General features: G+C 45.2%; 1 long non-coding RNA gene across 1 annotated transcript in view; it reads right to left on the reverse strand.

The window, feature by feature from the left end:
- LOC142829091 (uncharacterized) overlaps window positions 1-12192 on the reverse strand; it is a 35386-nt gene extending 23194 nt beyond the window's left edge. Inside the window, exons 1-2 of the long non-coding RNA XR_012903333.2 lie at window positions 12060-12192; window positions 8462-8568 (exon numbers count right to left, since the gene is read on the reverse strand). This is a non-coding gene — a long non-coding RNA (uncharacterized LOC142829091). The remainder of the gene's footprint in view (window positions 1-8461; window positions 8569-12059) is intronic.
- Between the last annotated feature and the right edge of the window lie 8528 nt (window positions 12193-20720).

Genomic DNA, 20720 nt, shown 5'->3' on the forward strand with positions numbered 1-20720 from the left:
TACATGGTTTTGTAGATTTTGCTGGACTAGAATTTCCTATATTCAGATGAGGCTGCACAGGAACATCCTTCTGCCCTAGAGACATTACCGCAACTCTAGAGATTAGGGATGTGAATGTTAAACTGGTTAACCACTGGGAGCAGGAGCGGCCCCTGCCTGCCACGGTCAGGGCCTGCTCTCGCCAGGCTGGAGCAGTTCCTGCCTGCAGAGCATCCTAGCCTACCACAGGCAGGGGCTACTCCAGCGTCCCAGCTAGAGCAGTCTCTGTCTGCATCAGGCCTGGGTGTCCCACAGGCAGGGGCTGCTACAACCAGGCCAGTGCAGCCCCTACCTGTGGTTGGGAGAGGTGCTGCTTCAGCCCAGCAATCGGTGGGAAGTTGTGGAGCGACCCCCACACACACATCTGCCCTCCCCTTTAATTGGTTGACAGGTTAAACAACTAGTTAACCATTTAAATGGGATTTTACATCCCTATTGGAGATAGCAGAGAATCTCAAGTATGGAGGCCTCCAAATAAGGTTCCAAGAAGTCCAAAACTTTGTCAGCTTGGAGTGCTTCAGAGGCATTTGCCTCTAAGCAGATACCTGACCCAAAGGTCAGTTTTGCATCTTTGCCGCCTAGAGAGAGACTTTCAAAGAGGCAGGTCTCAGGGTTCAGGATATCAGTGTAGAGCAGGGGTGTCCAAACTTTTTTCAAAGAGGGCCAGATTTTAGGAAGTGAACATGCGTGAGGGCCGACCATTTTGCCTGTCATTCTTTGAACCATTAAAATTAAACGCAAATTAACTATTTTATGCAAAGTTTATTGCAAACGGCATACTTTTCATTTCATCACATGGATGACAAATCTAAACAGATGTTAAATCACTCTGCCTTTCATATCTGAAGGCCAGATGAAAAAAAAATCCAGGAAGCTGAAATATATGTCAGGAACATTGTACATTACATATTATTGGTAATAAAGATTGTCTGTCAACTTTTAAGTTAAAAAAATACGAACAGGAACATAACACCAAGTATACATGTTGTGTCCAAATATATTTATAACTGATTTAGACCAACTGACATTAACTGAGATTTTACAATGTATTCATCTTAATACATATGGATTCGTTGGGGGCCATAAAAGATAGATATTGCCAAATTACCTGTGGGGCCGTATTAAACCGGAACACGGGCCGCAATTGGCCCACGGGCCGGACTTTGGACATGCCTGGTGTAGAGCCATCACATAAATCTACCGTCCATGGTAAATGCAAAGCAGCCCACTCTGGAAAACACTTTGATGCCCTTCTTCTGGGCAAATTTTCTCTCCGTCACAGGCAAAACCACCAGAGAATAACACACAAATATGATGCAGGCTGGGGTTGCATAGGCAGATGCACAGTCCTACCAAGCTTGCTCTCAGGCCTGTTTCTGGATCAGCGGATTTCACAGCTCTGCCCTGAGTTACTATTGCTTCCTCATTTGCTAGGCATAATCTAGGCTTTCTGCACCCTGTGACCAACTCCCTATCCCCCTCCCCCCCCCCACACATATATCATCTGTAACTTGGTTCTGACTCCAGCATGCATCATTCACATTGTGAAGTCCCCCATCTATGTGAAGCGCCATCTGTCAGAATAAAATCTGAATCCCATATGCTACTTGGATAAACTGAGTTCTCATTAGTTAGGCCCAGATCACCCTAGAGACATAAATATGCACTGTACCAACAGTCACCCCCCAGAGGCTCAGCAAGCCCTGCTGCCATTGGTAACGGCAACGGAGCTACAGCAGAGAGACTCTGTCAAAACACAGTTCTCTCACATGTAAGGATGCCTGCTCTCCAGTCACTGTCAAACTGTCACTAGCAAAAGCCAATAAGGTATTCATTAAATAATGAAGATAATTCAGCCCCAATCCCTGATATGTGTTTATAGGATGGACACGACTGCCTCATGGGCATATGAGTCTGCAGTTAAGATGAAGTAATTTCAGTGTATTCTGCCCAGCACACGAGTCTTTGGGATTTGCCCACTGTTGAAAGAGGAAAAAAAAAACAAGTATGCTCTGGAGCCTCCTCCACTCTGGGACTCAGCACTTGACTCTGGGTCACGGCAGGTAGCTCAGAGCAGGCCCTAGTGAGCAAGAACCTGGACAAATTCCAGACAATAAACATATAGAGAGAAAAATTCTTGGAGTCTATCAGACTTGCCTGATAATATGCAAGGCATCTGGTATGCTTCTCCAAGTTCCATTGTACTGATATGAAATGCCCCGCAGGCCTGGTGGAGGATGCTGTTATGGAGAAGGAAGCTGGAGCACAGAAAAGTGCTAAATGAAATATACGTAAACAACACAGTCTCCCTCTCTCAAGGGGCAGGAGGACTGACTTTTTTTATATCCGTGAAGGGACATGTAAGTAATCAACCCTTCTGATTAGTGGAGTGGGAGTCAAGAATTTTGAAAGGGCTTTTGATACCTGTGTGACAAGCAATGGATTGAGGTACATATCAATATCTGCTCAAAATTTCAGGCAGTTGCTGCTAAGTGCCACTGCAATTTCTTGCAATGGTGTTAAAGGAGGTTCTGAATATGCATGTCAGCCTCTCTGCTGACAGCTCAGACTCTGATCTAGTGAAATGCATAAGATCTGACAAAGGAACAAGCCCTGCTGAATAAATTAACAAAGTGATACAGGCCATGAGTTTGGAGATGAGACTTCAGCCAGCTGAATCCTTCTCAGTAACTCAACAAATCAGAACAGGAGATGGGGAGGAACACTTTCTAATTCTCTTGTCTCTGAGGTGTTGCACTCCCTTTGCCCACTGTCACCCCATGCAGGGGGTGATAGTGGCTTTTGTTCATGCAATAATTTGCAACCAGGTGTTTCAAGCACATTTAAGGAAATATGCAATTCCCCATAGGTCTGACTTCCTCTGCAGAATCTACTAGTCTGTCCGAGGCTTTGGTCACAGCCCTTCCTAAGTAGCTGGCTTCATCGTTGGAGAAGGAACACTCACTCCCAGGAGTGCCAGAAAGGACAGGAAACACACAGTGATTTTTAATCACTATTTGGCTTCAAGTTCCAAGACCAGGGAAATACTTGTTTACCTAATTAAAAACAAGCTGTTACGTACACATACCCAGTCAGTAATTAGGACCAGAGTGTAGCAGACCAGAGTGTAGCAGACAATACCCTCCTGGCTGAATGCATATCCCTGGGCTATGTATATTCTAGCGTGACAGTACCTTGAGGACACTGATATCATAACACCTGCCTCTCTCTAACAGTCAGTACCAGGATGGGGCATGCAGATAGCAGTACCCAGCCTAGTCAAAGCAGAGAAGAAGCCTATGCTCACGGTATGCAGCTCCTCTTCAGTTAGGGACAAATTCTCATCTCAGTCAGGAACAGCTGCCTCTAACGGTGCCACAGGACTCCTCATTGTTTCCACTGATGTCAGTAAAGTTTAAATGGTGAGAGTGAAATCAGAACCAGGTTCTTAGTGTTTTAGCTATGTCGGGGGGCAGACCTAGCAATGACAGCTTTTCATAGGCCATAGGTAAAGAAGGTGTCCGTTTAGCTGCAGAGATTAGATGTCAACTGGAACTTGCTTAAGCCTTGGAATTTCCCTTTACGTGGCATGCATGTTGGCAAATTACAAAATGGAACAATGCCTGGAACACAGCTGTTACAGAGTGCCGTGACCTCGCTGTGGTTCTAGTAGAGACGGGTTCCCAAAGATAAACACCCTGTGGGTGAATGCCAGGTCGTCTTATGATCGCCCCACCAAACACCAGGGGGAGTGAATACATTCCTTTGTCTTCTGGGATGGAGGGAACAGAATATTCTTTGCTCATCTATCTACAGAGCATGAGCTCAATTCATTGGACTTCCCTTGTGTAAATCCACTGATGAATTTAGTCACAGGGCCATACTGGGGATATGCTTTGCAGAGTTAATTGGTGATTTCCATCTGAATCTTTTGTTAAGCTTAGAGAATCAGATGATGCAACTTTTACTTCAGGGCTTTTTGACACAATAGTCTAAAAATAGCTTCACTTACTGGATTGTTCGGAAACTTCTGCAACCTTACTGCCTCTCCTGAGTCCCAAGAAATGCAGGACATCTGCCTTTTGGACTGCAATAACTGGTAATCTGCTGCTTCCCAAGTTATTTAAATTAAGTTACATATTCCTAAGGATAGTGATAGAAATGTAGCCGTGTTAGTCTGGTGTAGCTGAAACAAAAAACAGGACTATGTAGCACTTTAAAGACTAACAAGATGGTTTATTAGGTGATGAACTTTTGTGGGCCAGACCCCTCATGAAAGCGCATCACCTAATAAACCATCTTGTTAGTCTTTAAAGTGCTACATAGTCCTGTTTTTCATTCCTAAGAATAAGTTGCAGATGAGCCACAAATAAGAGAAGACAGATTCTGAGTCCAGTTTTCACTTGTTTGGGGATGCACTTGCTATATTGAGTGGTTGCACTTCCCACTAGGCCTGGCACTAGACAATGGTTTCTGAGAAACTGGAAGAGAGAGAAATTCAAAGAACAATTCTGCATCCAGCTGCACAGAGCTGATGGCATTCACTGGGAAGCCTGCTCTCCTATTTCCCCAAAAGATGTTCTTGAGTTGTCCATCTTCCATTTCTGCCTCTTCTATTTTCTGGGGCTCTCTGGGTTCCTTGGAGAGTGCATTTGTCTGGGTCTGCAACTCAGCTTATCCCTTTGGTAATTAATGTTGCATAATATCCTAAAACTATCATCATGCTCAACTTGTAGTTTGTCCCACACTTACTCCATATTAAATTCAATTAAAAAATAAAAAACTGTGTATCCAAAGGGCCACAGAACTATGACCAAGAAACAACAAATGGAAGTTTATACAGGACAAGTTGGCTTTTATGAAACATAATCCTCTTTTGAGGTGTCCTACAGAAGGACTGGGTTCATTGAGTGGGTCACAGAACATAAGCACTTCCTGCCATATTTAAATACAATGGCTCACTTTCCAGGGGAAGTCACTGAACAGCACAAAGAAAACAGTTTGGCTTATCAGCTCAGCAGCTCCCACCTCAGCAAGTGATGACTGTCAGTGACAGCATGTAATACTCTCAGAGGTGGTATCTAATTAAATTTAGTTCAAGGAACCAAAAGAAAGGTGTGAAGCATGTACCAGGCCAGCGTACATGCCTACACACACTGGGACATGAACACAAAAGAGGTATTTAACAGGAACTTATCCGTGTCAAACCCCTTATAGGTTAAAAGGTGGAACAAAGGGAATACCAGCATCATACTGTCAGTGATGAGTAATCTGTCACAGTCCTTTCATTAGAAAGAAGATGCTGGGACCAGAAACTAACCAGCTAGATAATTAAGGAATCAAATTATCACCTTTAATTGACAAGATATGGGTGTGAACCAGTAGAATCCCAGCAGAAGATAATTTTAGCACAGTAGACACTCTACTGTTTCCTGCACTGACACTAAGGCCAGAGAAAGAACTTCCCTAACACATCCTTTTCAAAGGGAGATTGATCCTGACCTCTTTGAGCATGCTCAGTGGAAAAGAGGATTGTCTGCTTTTCCCTCTGCCTGATTACAGAGGCATCTGGGAGCTGCCTTTCTAATGCAGCAAGTGACAACAATCACCATGGAAAGAGGAAACAAAAGACAGGACTATGTAGCACTTTAAAGACTAACAAGATGGTTTATTAGGTGATGAGCTTTCGTGGACCAGACAAAAAGAGCTTCCTCTTTCTCCCTACACATGCTCCTCTTAGGTAGACGTTCTTCTTCCTTTGATTGGGCTCATTGATCCCAATGACTGGTGATTGGAGGGGGGAGAGGGAAGAGGAGTTGGCTTGGGACAGAATTAGGAGCTCATCAGGCTGAGAAAGTGGTCTGGCTCCACTGTCAGAACAAAGATTTGTTTGCAGGCCACACAGACTTCCCCTGGCTCCAACATGGAACACAACATTAATGGACCAAGGAAAAAATCAGCTGTTCTCAACCGGGAACCTGGGGTCCCCTGGGGACCCACAAACAGTTTTCAGGAGGGCTGCTAAGCAGGGCTGGTGTTTGACTCACTGGGGCTCAGGGCAGAAAGCTGAAGCCCAATTGCACAGGGCTGAGGCGTGGGGCACTGAGCCCCACCATCTTTGGCTGAAGTCAAAGCCTGAGCAATTTAGCTTTGTGCAGACCTGAGCAGTTGCCCTGCTTGCTATCCTCTAAAGACAGCCCTGGCTTTTCTATGCAGAAAAACAACTGTGGTGCAGTTTTTTGTTGCATGTTGAAAGAGGGGGGCAGAAAGTAAAAGGTTGAAAAGGCCTGCAGTGGATGTAGTATATCATAAATAACTAATTAGCATGAGTCCACCTCCCAGTGGATCAGCTCAGAAGGGCTCATCTATGTGTCATAAATCCTACAGTATTAACAACTGAGGAAGATCCTTCTTTGGTAATAGAGGCTGTTGCTTTTGGAAGATCTTGATTCTATTCCTGCCATCACTGAGAAGTTTCTGGTGCCATACGTGGGCAACATACAGGTTGGCAAAGCCCAAAGCATGATAACAGCTTCATTTTACTAATACATTTCATAAAGCGTCATGGTTATTTGGGTTATTAGTATATGGCCTCAGACATTAGCTCTGTCAAGCGAGTTGTACATTATTTCACAGAACAGTTAAATAGCTAGCTAGCTATGAGTAAAAGCAATGTATCACGTTGGAAGAATTGATCAGAACAGGCTTTGTTTAACATTTTAACCAATCTGGAAAAATAGGTTAAGGAGCATGTTATAATTTATTGTTCCTACGCAGGGCCATCCTTAGAATTAATTGGGCCCCCACATAGTACTAATAAATTAGTGCCCCTGTGCCCAAGGGCAACCGGGGCATGACGATTTTTTAGAGATGTGATTTTATAATCTTGAGCAACACACTGATGAACTATTTTAAAGTGAATTTTAAACTACGGTCCTGTAGACTAACACAGTAAATTCAGAAACTGACCATATATTCCTCGGGTTGGTAAATGCCTGTTAAATGGCTTTGTTACTACTTGAATGGCTCTTTCACAGGCTAAATGTCTGCTAATAGGTCTGTCAGGCTTTTTTACTTTTAAGTTAACTAGGGAGCTGCACCCCTGCTCGCTGCACTTGCCAACTCTCCTGTAGCGGGTGGGAGGCAAGCCCAGTTCTCCCCCCGGCTGCACCAGTACAGGCCCCTGTTCCCGTCCACCAGCCCAGGCCCCTTCTCCTTCCCCTTCCTGCCTCTCCCCCCCTTTCTCTCGCCTCACTCTGCCAGCCTGGGCCCCTTGTTGGTCCCAACTCTCTCCCTTGGCCAGCCTCACAAGCCACAGCTTGCTGACCTCATTATAGGGTTAGCAAGCAGGGAGGAGAGAGGGAGGAGGCTGGGTGGCTGAGGGTGGAGGGGCTGCAGGATACAGAGTGACGTAATGAGGTTTCTCTGTCGTCCCGCAGGAAAAACTTTTTTATAGTTATAGTAAGACTAGATCCTGTCTGGAGGAAACAGAGCCACAGAACAGAGACAGAAAGAGGTGGGTGTATGGACATTAAGACACAGTGGTGACCTAGATTTTCAGGTGCCCTACACAGTTGCATATTCTGTGTATGGGTAAGGACAACCCTGTTCCTATGGCACTATAGGTGTGTTCATGGTGTTTGCAGATAAATGTTATGAATAGGTCCCTCTCCTCAAAGCAAATCTAAGATTACATTTTTAGAGGATAATACACAAAATGGAGTAGTGCACGCCAGGAGCTGTAATCTCTATGGGCTGAAGAGGAGAGCCACTGCAATCTGCTCCATTTCATGCTAGCTGTGGACAATGCTTGGCTAGACAGATTCCTCCATTCTATGCCTTGCATTTACTGAACTCTTGCAGATTGTAGATCATAGTTGAGAGCTGCTTGTTGGCCTGGCACAAATTTGCCCACTGCAGTGAGGTCAAAATAGAAATCAATATTCAGAGCTTCAACGAGAACTGGGTATTTGCCAAGTCCAAGCCCACTTTTTCTCTAGCCAATGTGAGCCCAAGAGGAGACTAACCCTTTCCCCAACATTCTTGTTCAATTCAATTTGGCCAAAATCAGTATTCTGGAGGAATTCACTTTGTACCCAGTTCTGATTGTATTTTTAGTTCAGCGCTTAAGCATGAAAGTAGAAAAAATACAAATCACATAATGCAGCTGTGGGTGGAAGAAACAAAATCCTGCCCCCCCCCAGTGCCAGACCTCACATAAGGAATTGCTCCTGCTACTGATTCCTCTTCATCTCACGGCCCAGCCAGCTTTGTCAGCAGGTTGCATGAGCTCAGAGACAGTCAACTTCAAATTCTGAGGCCGAAAGTGGGACTTTATGAACCCAGCACCCTCCCCATTCTCTTCCAAGCCCCTCGGATGGGCTCCTCAGAGTAGCCATTACCTTTGATAGCGGTCACTCACCTGCAAGTCATTCTCCATGGTCAGATGTGGAGTAGGTGGCAAGATTCTGGCCTCCTCCCCTCGCTTGTGTCCTAGCAATGGTCTCCTAGAGCATAGGATTTTCTTAGCTGGCAGAGAAGAAAGAACTCATTATAAGGGCACATTTTATACCAATGTCCTTACACATATGGTAGATTTCTCTCTCTGCATATAACTAACTACACTGTTCACTATGCAATAGTGCAAGTTATTCCATCCAGAAACAATGGCACAGTACATAATTTAAATAGAAATGCTTCCCAATTGTCTACTGATAATGGGAGCTGTCTTCTGAGTCACACATGGTAAATTTCCCTAATATAGGGCCTCCTCAGAGACACTCAGGCCACTTGCCCTGGCATCTGTGTTTTCTCCTTTCACCCAAATTCACAAACTCCATCCAGTTCTCCTCCTTGCCTTTTCCTTCATAAGTGACTTGGGCTTGGCTGGCTTCTCATTTTAGGTGACCAGAGCCTGGACTCATCTTTCCAAGGTAGCTTCAGTCTGGTGTGCCCAATTATTATACCAACTGACCTTGGTACAAACCTATTTTATGGTAGAATTTCTGCTCTTAGATTACATTTGAGGGACTTTGTCTTCTCCAAGTTCTTACCACGTCAAGGCAGCACATTCACATAAGACCAAATCCTTCCCAAGCAACTTTTCTTTCCCTGGAGATTCTTCAGTAAGAGACCTTCTGTTCTTTGTGTAATGCCCCTAAATACACCCCAAGCAAGGGTGGCTGGAGTTCAGAGTCTCATCTGCCAAACCAAACCAAAAATTCTGAAGTTGGATTGAGCAATCCCCAGTGTAGCTGAACCAGAGAACACTGAATTTTGTCTGAAGTATTCACATTTCCCTTAATTCATCACGATGGCCTCTCACATACTGTCATGAGAGATTCGGGCATTATTGCTCAATGCCATTTGGAAACATCAGGACAATTCCCAATAAAAACATTTGCATTAGAACTTAGCTGGACTTGCAGAGGTGCTGTGCAGTGCTCACAAGCCACACAGATTTGGGGGTAATTTTGGCCTTCAGGCTGGAATTTGGGACGCTACATTTAGGGCACGTCTATACTTACTGAGAGATCAGCACTGTACCAATCGATCCTTTGGGGGTTGATTTATCAGGTCTAGTAAAGACCCTGCTAAAATCGACCACTGAACACTCTCTCATCAACTCCAGTATTCCACCAGAACGAGAAGCATTTCCCCCCCACAGAGGAAGCCCCCATGGCAACTGCACCTAACATACATCAATATTGCAGTATTCACATACCTAGAGTTAGCATACCTTATGTTATCATTGTCCCATAGCAGTTGTCCCCAACCATTTGAGGCTGCCGGGCACCAGGGGGTGTGGCCGTTTGCCTGCTGGGTGCCAGAGGGTGGGGACACTTGCACGTCCGGGGGCGGGGCCCCCCCATAGCCGTGCGCCCGGGGCCGGCGTCCCCCCACCCCCACCCCCACCAAGTGCCGCGCACCCAGAGCGCAGGCAGTCAATCCACTGCGCTCCTGGGGCCGGTGCTCACCGTGCACCATGCGCCCCAGGCTGGCTCCGGCACCATGCATGCGCCACGTGCCCGGGGCCAGGGCAGCCCCGAGCACTTGGCGGGCGCACACAAATGCCGCTGGGGGCGCCATGGGTCTGCCAACAGTATAGATCTGCCAACAGACACAAATATTTCTACACAAACCTCTGCCTGTGACTTTTGTTTTTACAATTCTTTGTCCTAGTGTAGGATTGTTTTATTATTGTTTGTATGTTTATATGTAGGAAAATGGACCTATCCTAGGTTCTAGGCATGTGCACAGCACACAGAGTGACATTCTCTCCTCCTTGTTTTGTCTTTCATAAGCATTTGGGATATATACAAAAAAACAAGAAGTAGCTAGCTGCTTCCACGGATTGCAAACACCTAAAGGCAGCATACACTGTCCATTATCATCCGTGGACCCTACTGGAGGCAGAGCATCTGGATGTATAAATTAATGAGAGATAACCCACTTTGAAATAAATACTGCAAGAATCATCCTGAACCTTCAGCCCTGAACTTGAATTGATTGGAACTCGTGACTCTACAGGAAAAGCTTATTTAACTGTTTTCATTATTTTAAATTTTGCTCCCAAACTCAAACTCTGAATCTTTTTTCTTAAACACCTCCTCCCCAGCAAGTAGGCTGTATTTGTAGTCTCCCTCACAGGCAACAATAGGTATTGCACCTTGCTAAGACACAAAAATGAAGTAAGGTTCAGATTTGAGAAGGACTTTGCTTTTCCAGTGGTAATTCATTCGTAATGAAAATAGGAACACACACAGTACTTAGCAAACAGTATAACTGAACAAATCCACATTGCTTAGATTACATGAGACAGATTTGATGCACCTAGGTAGCTGGCTGTGTGAAATTGTGATCTTGACTGGGTACTGGTGCTTCAGTGCAGAGCAAGTTTCATAACAAAGCACAGCACAAGCTTCCCAAACCCAATCTATAGAATGACGTCTTAAAAAACAAACAAACAAACAAACAAACAAACAAACAAAAACCTTTATGGGGCTCAAAATCCCTAACATAGTCCCTGGCCAAGACTATGAGCTGTGTCTCTCAGGAGGCATAATCCAGTGAGAAGGGAGGAAAAATGGCCTTTGAGCCACTCAAATTCTGGGGTATTCCAGAGGCTGGTGAGATCCCTGGCATTCAGACTGCTCTAGTCTATGTAAGATTCCCACAGCTGCCAATGGGCCACTCAAAGCCTACACAGATGGATCACAGAGCCCCTGGGCCTGCCTAATGCCAGGACTCTGACAACAAGCAGCACAGAACATTATACCTACACTAGCAAGGCAACCCCTTTGTGGGAGGAGAATTTTCAGCAGGGGAAATCAGGCTGTATCGTAGGCCTTCTTTGTAACGGGCAAAGTGGGATGGAGCTAAAACACAGCTGAGGATCAATGTCCCCCTTCACTGCTTTGGAGAAGGATTTCTATTAGCTTAGGCATAAGATAGAGGTAGAATTATTGGGTTTTATTCTCCACTCTGCCACCAGTTTCCTGGGTAGCCTTTGTGAAGTCAGCATCTCCCCATGCCTCAATTTACAGAGTCAGCTATGGAAAGTGCTCATGATAGCATTATTGGGTGTGCTTTACAGGGCTTAGATATGGCAGCAAACAAACAAAGCTTGCCAATAAAGGGAGCAAGCTCCCAATTCTTTTTGCACATTACATCAGTTCAAAGACATTGCTGGAGTTCAGCTGGTAGAAAACTGGTGTAAATAAGAGAGAAAAAAGCCTCCCCATTCACGTACACCCCCCACAGTGGCATTATGATTAGTGTTGTAAAGAGTTTGGAGATCCCTGGATGAAGTATGATTTAGGTACAGAACAATGAGTACTCAGGTTCAAGGACTGTGTGATAATGCACTATAGTGCCAAAAGTACAGAGATAACAAAGACCCATTTCTTAACTGGGAGTTCTCTTATACACACACCAGTAGGCCAGCCAATCAGTTTACTCCACCAGCTTGTATAAAGCACACCATATATAGCCAATACCACCATTAAACAGCCTCTTACTTTCTTTCTGGTGCAGCTAAACACTTCCAGGCTCAGTTGTGGATCATAGTCTCAGCCAGCTACCCTTCCTGCTCTGGAGCTGCAACAATACCACACCCTCTGTGTCAGCAGGAGAGACTGCTACCAAAGTTTCCCATGGCATGTGCTCCTGGCTAGGATCCAGAGAGGCATGTGTGTGCTGGCCAAAGGGCACAGTCATTTCCTCCCTTCCCATTTGTGACCCTTCATTGCCCTTGTGCCTTGCTTTAGACCTGGAAATGCTTCCTTGCTCAGCACACTGAAGGCAAGAGAGCACTACATGCTCAGAGCTGGCTTGCGCAATGATTACACAGTGTCTAACAGTGGAAAGATCCACTCCCTGGAATAATTGTCCCAGCTGATGCTATTTCCCCAACATCTTCTCAGGGAGCTGAGCCAGCAATTAACCTCAGGTCTGATACCAGCTCCTTCTGGGACCTCAGGCTAGCAATGTAACCGCTCTGCCTCAGTTTCCTCAACTTGCAAAATGGGATAAATAATATTTTCCTGACATTGGGCTTCATTTTATTTAATGGTATTACAGTAGTGCATAGAAGTCTCATTTCAGATCAAGAATCCATTGTGCTAGGTTTGTACAAAGCTATAGCTGGAAAATCTGCTTTGAAGAGCTCACAATCTAAGGATAGGAGAATGGAAGGAGTCTTCTTCTATTTAAACATTAAATTGAATGATGCATTTATACAGTAATAAAGAAAATAACAATAGAGCATGAGGATTAATGGTTACGAAGGGCTGTGAGGAAGAGAAGTATAGGTTAGTCTCCATGGGCTGAATGAGTATCAGTACACCAGGTGCTGGTGGGAGAATCCAGTTATGATGAACCCTATATTGAACTCCTGTCATGCTTAGGGAACCATACGACATTAAAGCCAGGAACACAAGCTCCTTTCCAAAGAAAGCATAAGAGGTCAAAACAAAGCTTCACTAGGCAAAACAAAACTTCTGAACAAGAGTCCCCCTTGCATATTCCACATACCCCAAGCACCTGCCCTGAGCCCCCCCAACTCCTGATCCTGACTCCAGCTCCTCCCTCACTCCACCCCCTGCCCTGAGCTTCCACCCACGTAACTACACACACTCCAACCCTTTGCCCAGCGCCCCCTACGCTCCACCCTACACTTACATTTTTCTTAGAGATACTGTCATATCACAGTGCCCCCAAACCCTTGCACTGAGCCCCCCCCTCCATCCCAGGAAGGGTTGTAATAGGACAGTAAATGTAAGACATTTAAGTTACTTTCACCGCTGCTAGTGACCTTCAGGAGCTTAGTAGTCCTGCTTCCCGGCCTGTAGGATTGTACACCCCTCACTTTGGATATGCACTCTCACTAGCTGGTTGTCCAAGATGCATACAATTCATTGCAGATCTACCCTAGAGCAGCCAGGGCTTTAATACCACCTTGGATGAACCAGCTCCATGTTGACAACAGTCCCAAGGAAAACTCAGACACACCCCTGCCAGTGTCTAACAAAAAAATAAGTTAGAGAGTTATCACCACAAACTTCACAGAAGGTCTTATTCTGCTAATCCAGCTTGTCAGAGAGGCCATTTTGAAAGCACAGCCCATGCACTACAAGATTTTTCAAAAGCACTTCAGGGATGATCAGAAGCTGTTCAGTTCCCAAGAGCACTCAGTAACAAGCCCTGGTAGGGTACAAAGACCAGTAACAGGACTGCAGTCATTAACATATGAAGTGGGGGAAGGACATCACAAGAGAACAGTCTGGATTTACCGCAGGTTTCTACTCTCTGGGTAGAAAATGTTGATAGAGGCCCTGGAAGATGGTTGAAAAGTGGAAACATTCAAGACACATGATTTATGGCACAGTAATGGGCCACTTCCCATCTCCCTGGTTTCTCTCATACCTGAGGGGAGTGAGGTTAGGCCAATGCTAAGTGTTCCTCTATTTCCCTGTCTCAGAATCAGTATTTCTTAGGGCAGCATTTCTTGTCTGTCTGATGATGGCGGCATATACTAGATACTTCCAAAAGAGGGCAATTCACATTTCCCTCAAATAATGCACCTGAACAATTCTCAGGACTACCTCATAAAATGGAGACAAAGTCAATTTCTTCCGGAGCCCAGCCCAGATCAGTTTACATTCTGGCTATGTCTACATTACAGAGCTTTTTCAGAAAAACGGCTGTTTTTCCGAAAAAAACTTCACTTACGTCCCCACTGCAATCGTGTTCTTTCGGAAAAAAATTGAAAGAACAGAGGGGTTTTTCCGACATTGGCAAACCTCTTTCTATGCGGAAGAAGCCTTTTTCCAAAAGAGCTCTTTCGGAAAAAAAGTGTGTGTGGACGGGGAAGAGGGAGTTCTTTCAAAAGAAGAGGAAAGGGGAAAAAGCACAGGTGCCCCGGTGGTCAATCCGTCCATAGTAATCACAGCTTAAATGCGAGATAGAGTCTATTCAGCGTGGATACTATCTTTTGAAAAAGCAGATCACTTTTTCGATGCACTTTGGCAGTGAGGACGCTCTCTTTCGGAAGAAGTTTTTTGGGAAGATCTCTTCTGGAAAAGCTTCTTCCGAAAGAAGCCTGCAGTCTAGATGTTGCCTCTGACTCTTGAGGATTTTCCACACATTTCAAATTTATCCTACTAAATGCTATTGTTATAAGTGCCTGATCTTGTTTTGAAATCTACTAAACTACTTTGAAATTTACAAAGCTGTTGTCTCGATGACAACCTGCACCAGCCAGTTCCATGTTTTTGCAGCATTAAGTATTTATTTTTTCCATGAAATGTGTCAACATTTAAATTTCAGCTGCCTCATTCATTTATTATGGAAAAGGCTAAATCAAGGTGGTGCTAAGGGCTGGCTGGGGAGGAGGTACAGTGTGGTCTAGGTAGCGCTGAAGGCTAGCTGCTCCCGGCCCTGCCCCATTGTGCCCAACGCCCTGTCCCCCCAGGAGTTCAGAGTTAGGCTTCTTCCCACCTTGCAATTCTGTCAGCCTCCCTCCAAGAGGTAGTCCCTACCCCACCAAGCTTATAATCTAATTAGGTAAAACAGAGAAAGGGTGGGAGGGGAAAGAGAGGCACAGAAAACGGAAGTAACTCTGTACAAGGTCAGAGCTATATTTGGGAACAGAACTAGGGTTCCTAAGTTACAGTGCAGTGCTCTCTACTCTAAATCACGTGGCATCTCTATTTGTTTTTCTATTTCTGTCATTTCCTTGATGAGATTTTGATGACATTTGAGCACAGGGGTCAAAACAAGGAGAAGCTGTTGGTTGTTGAGTGGCAGGTCATGGCTGTGGCATATTGGCAGGAGAATGAGTGAGAAGTGTCTGCGGCCATTGTCTATGCTGTCTCGGCTGTGCTGGTATAGGGAAGCCTTGGGGATGCCAGCCTGGCACAGTCATTAGTAAGAAGTGAAAATGTTCAGTCCCTTGCCAGAGTGCTGGGAAAGGGATGGGAAAGTCTGAACTAATACGAGGTTGACTCAGCATCTTTCATGGGCTCAACTCGCTTCTGTATAAAAAGAAGCAGAGCTCCCAGGGGAGAGCAAATTAGCAAGTAGCAAGTGCCACGTTGTTTGTCTTTCTCCTGACAGATGAGCAAATTTTTCCTCTCTTTTAAAGTGATAGCTGGCTGTGCTTTCTTTTTAATGAGTTTTTGGACCAGAGCCCAACACTGTTCAAAGCCATCAGTGGCAGGGGATGGGGGGCTTGCTTTAAAAAAAGAGAGAGAGAAATTGCACTTTTTATCATTGAGGTGAATAATGCAAACAACACTGAATCTGCATTGCTTCATCAGCAGACAGCAACCTGCCTGCCAAACTTACCATGCACTGTATACAGACCAAAGAACTTTCCCTTTGTTTGTGTACTTTAAAGGAGCCGGAGAGTGGAGGATGCAAATAAGCAGAGGGATTGTTTCTGAACCAAGACATTTTCCTCCTTGCCAAATAAAGTAGTAGTTGAGGAAGAAATTAGAAGAGGATTCATGAATGATATCCCATTTCTTATGTGGCACACTGGTCACTAATGACATAATACTAATGCTACAGCCATAGATAATGCTGGCACTGGGGTAGGTGCAGTCTTTTCATGAAAGGAAAATGGGATCAAAGTGGAAAGCTGGGACACAAAGCAGATCAGAGTTCTCAGAGAGAGATCTGAGTGCCAGTGCACAAAACAAATCACACACAAGATTCCAGGAGCAAATACAGTCTAGAATGCAGAACTGGCAGCCAGGAGAGATGAGCTCTGTTCCCTTCACTAACCTCATTTGCTCATGACCCTGTGTAATTCATTTAACATCTCTAAGCCACATTTTCCCATCCTTAAAATGGGGATAGAGACTCGCACCATCAGTAAACACTCTGAGATCTATAGATAAGGAGCACTCTTAGCCCTGGTCTACTTTAGGGAGTTATTTCGAAATAACAAGCAAAGCGTCCACACTACCAAGCCTGTTATTTCAAAATAACTGGCTGGTTATTTTGAAATCTGTGCTCCTGCTTTCCTTGGGGGAATAACACTTATTTCAAAATTGTTATTTTGAAATAGCGTGAGTGTGGACGCTCAGCTGCTGCTAATTCAAGATAATTGGCCTCCAGAGGTCTCTCAGTTACACTAGTGGCCACTTGGCCACATCTGACAACTCTAATGCTCCACTTCTTCTGCAGAGCTTAAAGCAGCAAGCAGAAGAGAAAGAGCTTGTGGCACGAGGAGAGCTTTGCCAGCCCTGTGCCACACAGCACCCATCACTGGAACCATGAGTGACCCCCGCACTCCCTCTGTGTCCCCCACAGCTGCCAGCACTCCTGCAGCACCCTCGGAGGGCACCGGCCTACACTGGTGCAGAGACCCTAGATCTCATTAAGGCCTGGGGGAAGGAGACCAACCTCCAGGACATCTGCACCAGGAGGAGGAATGTGGATGTCTATGGCCATAGGGCCACCAGCCTGGCTGACAAAGTCCACATGCAGACCCTTGACCAGGTCCGCATGAAAATCAAAGAGCTCCAGCAGGCTTAGAGCAAGGCCAGGGAACGAAGTGCATGCTCTGGACTGGCTCCTCACACCTGCCACTACTATGAACATCTGGATGCCATCTTGGGAGGGTAGCCAGTCACCTCCACCCCAGGACATGCCCAGCCTCAGCCTCCATGAGAGCAGGGCTGTGGATGAGGACAAGCATGAGGAGGAAGCAGAGGAGGACCAGGCCAGTCAGGACACGATGCCCGCCACCCACAGGCTCCTGGCCTGGCTGGGACCCTACCATGCGTGTTTGTCCCTGGGCTGTGGGTGTAACCAGGATCCCCTGGGACATCTGTGCCTCTGCAAGATAGTGCCCACTGTCTAGGCCACAGATGGCCTTGCTCAAAGCACATTGCCATTGTCTGAACCAAGACCTTCGGTTTCAGAGCAGAATTTAGGGCTGATACAATCTTAGGCACCAGGATGGGGATGTGAATGCCATCTCTGGACCCCTCACCTCAGTTGGGGGAAGCCCATGGAGGCAAAGCTAACCACAAAGGGGTTGATGTTGCTCAGAGAGATGACACTCCACAGCAAGATGTTGCTGATGGCTTTGACTACCTGCAGGAGCACAGCCCTGAGCATGGATTTCCCCTGCCACAGGAAGAGTCTGCTTTCTTGGTGCCTTCCCCAGAGTGCTTCCAGGGGCTTTAAATCTGATGCAGACTCCAATCAGTGTGGGTGCACTATTTCAAAATTATTATTTTGGAAGTTAATATTTCAGAATAAATTATTTTGAAATAATTTCCTAGTGTACATGTGCCCTTAGTGTTGTTACTAAAGTGACAGGCTACAGGCTTAAAAGGAAAAATCTCAAAAACTTATGACTGTCAGGGCTGGATTATGTAAGCCAGCCAATTTTCTTCTTAAAATTGGTAGCGCTTATACAAGTATGGAAAGTGATTAGCTGCACACATGCATCTACTGGAAGAATAGGAGTAATTAGGAAGCAGGATGTAATCTTAACTGGGGAAGCACAGAAAAGATGGCAGTGGCAGCAACAGATATGTTTGTAAACAGAAGGGAAAGAAAATTCCCTTAAGATCTGCTACTGCTTCTTCTGAACATGCTGGCCTCTCTGGTACTTGTAGGATCACAGGAGATGGTACATCATGTTCACTGTTAGCAGAAAGGTTACCGAAACCACGGAGCCTGGAAAACTCTGAATAGAAAGAGAACGGAACTGCTAGGAAGTCTCAGGAGGTAGCCATGTCAGTCTGTAACTTTAAAAACGAGTAGTCCTGCAGCATCTTAGGGTACGTCTACACTGCATCCCTAGGTCAGACTAGGGATACAAATGGAGACGACCAAAGTAGTTAATGAAGCGGGTATTTAAATATCCCGCACTTCATTAACATGAACTCGCCGGCACGCTAGTTCGAATCACAGCTGATTCGAACCAGGAAGTGTGCGCCAAGACGCGTTAGTTCGGACTAAAGCCCTTAGTCCGAACTAACATTACTCCTCAAAAAATGAGTAACGTTAGTTCAGACTAAAGCCCTTAGTCCAAACTAACGCATCACGGTGCTCACTTCCTGGTTCGAATCAGCTGTGATTTGAACTAGCGCGCTGGCGAGATCATGTTAATGAAGTGTGGGATATTTAAATACCCGCTTCATTAACTACTTTGATCGTCTCCATTTGCATTCCTAGTCTGACCTAGGGATGCAGTGTAGACCTACCCTAAGAGACTAACAAATTATATATATCATTAGTTTTCATGAGTACAACCCACTTCTTCATATGAGTTGCTAGGACCTGCTAGGTAAACTAGAACTGAGATAAATGAACTAGGACATGACTCTGGCATCAGTGTGATCTGGTAGAATGATCCATGGGGTTGGGAGCTATAACTACTACTGAATTGCTATCTGTTTCCCTACTTGGAAAGTGGGGATAATTGATACACATGCTTTGTGACACATATAGCTAACATTCATGCAAGCCTATGGAACTTTCGGATGCTACAGAACACTCAATATTCTTGCATCACTTTGCCTTAACGTATAAACAAACAAACAAAAGGCTCCTCTGAAACTAGAGGTATCTAAAGTCTAACCTAGTACTCTGAAATGCTACTACACAGATATTTCCTCATTCTGGAATTGCAGGAGGTGGACAATAGTGATCCGATACAGGATTCTATGCCAGCAAACCCCCAACAAAAAGCAACTGTTCTTAGAATCATAGAGCTGGAAGAGACCTCAGGAGGTCATCAAGTCCAGCCCCCTGTCCAAAGCAGGACCAATCCCAATTAAATCAACCCAGCCAGGGCTTTGTCAAGTTGAGACTTAAAAACCTCTAGTGATGGAGATTCCACCACCTCCCTAGGTAACCCATTCCAGTACTTCACTACTCTCCTGGTGAAATAGTTTTTCCTAATATCCAACCTAGACCTCCCCCACTGTAACTTGAGCCCATTGCTCCTTGTTCTGCCATCTGTCACTACTGAGAACAGCCGTTCTCCTACCTCTTTGGAACCTCTCTTCAGGAAGTTGAAGGCTGCTATCAAATCCTCCCTCACTCTTTGCTTCTGCAGACTAAAACCCAAATCCCTCAGCCTCTCCTCATAGGTCATGTGCTCCAGCCACCTAATCATTTTGGTTGCCCTCAGCTGGACCCTCTCCAATGCATCCACATCCTTTCTATAGTTGGGGGCCCAGAACTGGACACAGTATTCCAGATATGGCCTTGCCAGAGCCGAATAAAGGGGAATAATTACTTCTCTAGATCTGCTGGTAACGCTCCTCCTAATGCAACCTAATATACCATTAGCCTTCTTGGCTACAAGGGCACACTGTTGACTCATATCCAGCTTCTCATGCACTGTAATCCCCAGGTCCTTTTCTGCAGAACTGCTACTTAGCCAGTTGGTCCCCAGCCTATAATAATGCTTGGGAGTCTTCCGTCCCAAGTCTATGTCTAGACTACATTCCTCTGTCAAAAGAGGAATGTAAAAAAAGGCAATTGAAAGTGCAAATGAAGCACAGATTTAAATATCCCATGCTTCATTTGCATATTCACATCCAAGCACTTTTTCAAAAAAGGGTTTTTCGAAAGTGAAAGCGCAGTCTAGACAGGGTTTTTTTCAAAAGAACTTGTACTCCTGAAAAAATGAAGAGCACAGGTTCTTTCGAAAAAGGTTTTTTTCCTCCTTCAGGGAAGGAGAGGGGGGGAAAAGGGAGGGCGGATGGGAAACAAGGAGCAGAGGGTATGAAAATATCAAAGGTAAAAACAAGTAGGCAGAACTGGAAATCTATAAACACCTGAATAGTTAAAAAGAAGCAGATAAGGATCAAAGGACAGCAATAGATAGGAAGGGTACTAACCGAGAATCTACACAGACAAAGAGCTGACTACTTGTTTTTACCTTTGATATTTTCATACCCTCTGCTCCTTGTTTCTCATCTTCCTCCCTTTCCCCCCCCCCCTCCTTTCCCTCTCTCCCCTCTCTTCTATTTATTTTGGGTCTGTACATCCTAAACTCAAAACTCCAGTCATCTGAAGAAGTGGGCTGTACCCACGAAAGCTCATGATACCATCTATATGTTTTGTTAGTCAATAATGTGCTACCAGACCATTTGTTGTTGTTTTTTAAGTTTATCCTGTACAGACTAACTTGGCTACCCCCT

This window comes from Pelodiscus sinensis, chromosome 5, assembly GCF_052426305.1.
Source record: "Pelodiscus sinensis isolate ZL-2025 chromosome 5, ASM5242630v1, whole genome shotgun sequence".
Lineage (NCBI taxonomy): Eukaryota > Metazoa > Chordata > Testudines > Trionychidae > Pelodiscus > Pelodiscus sinensis.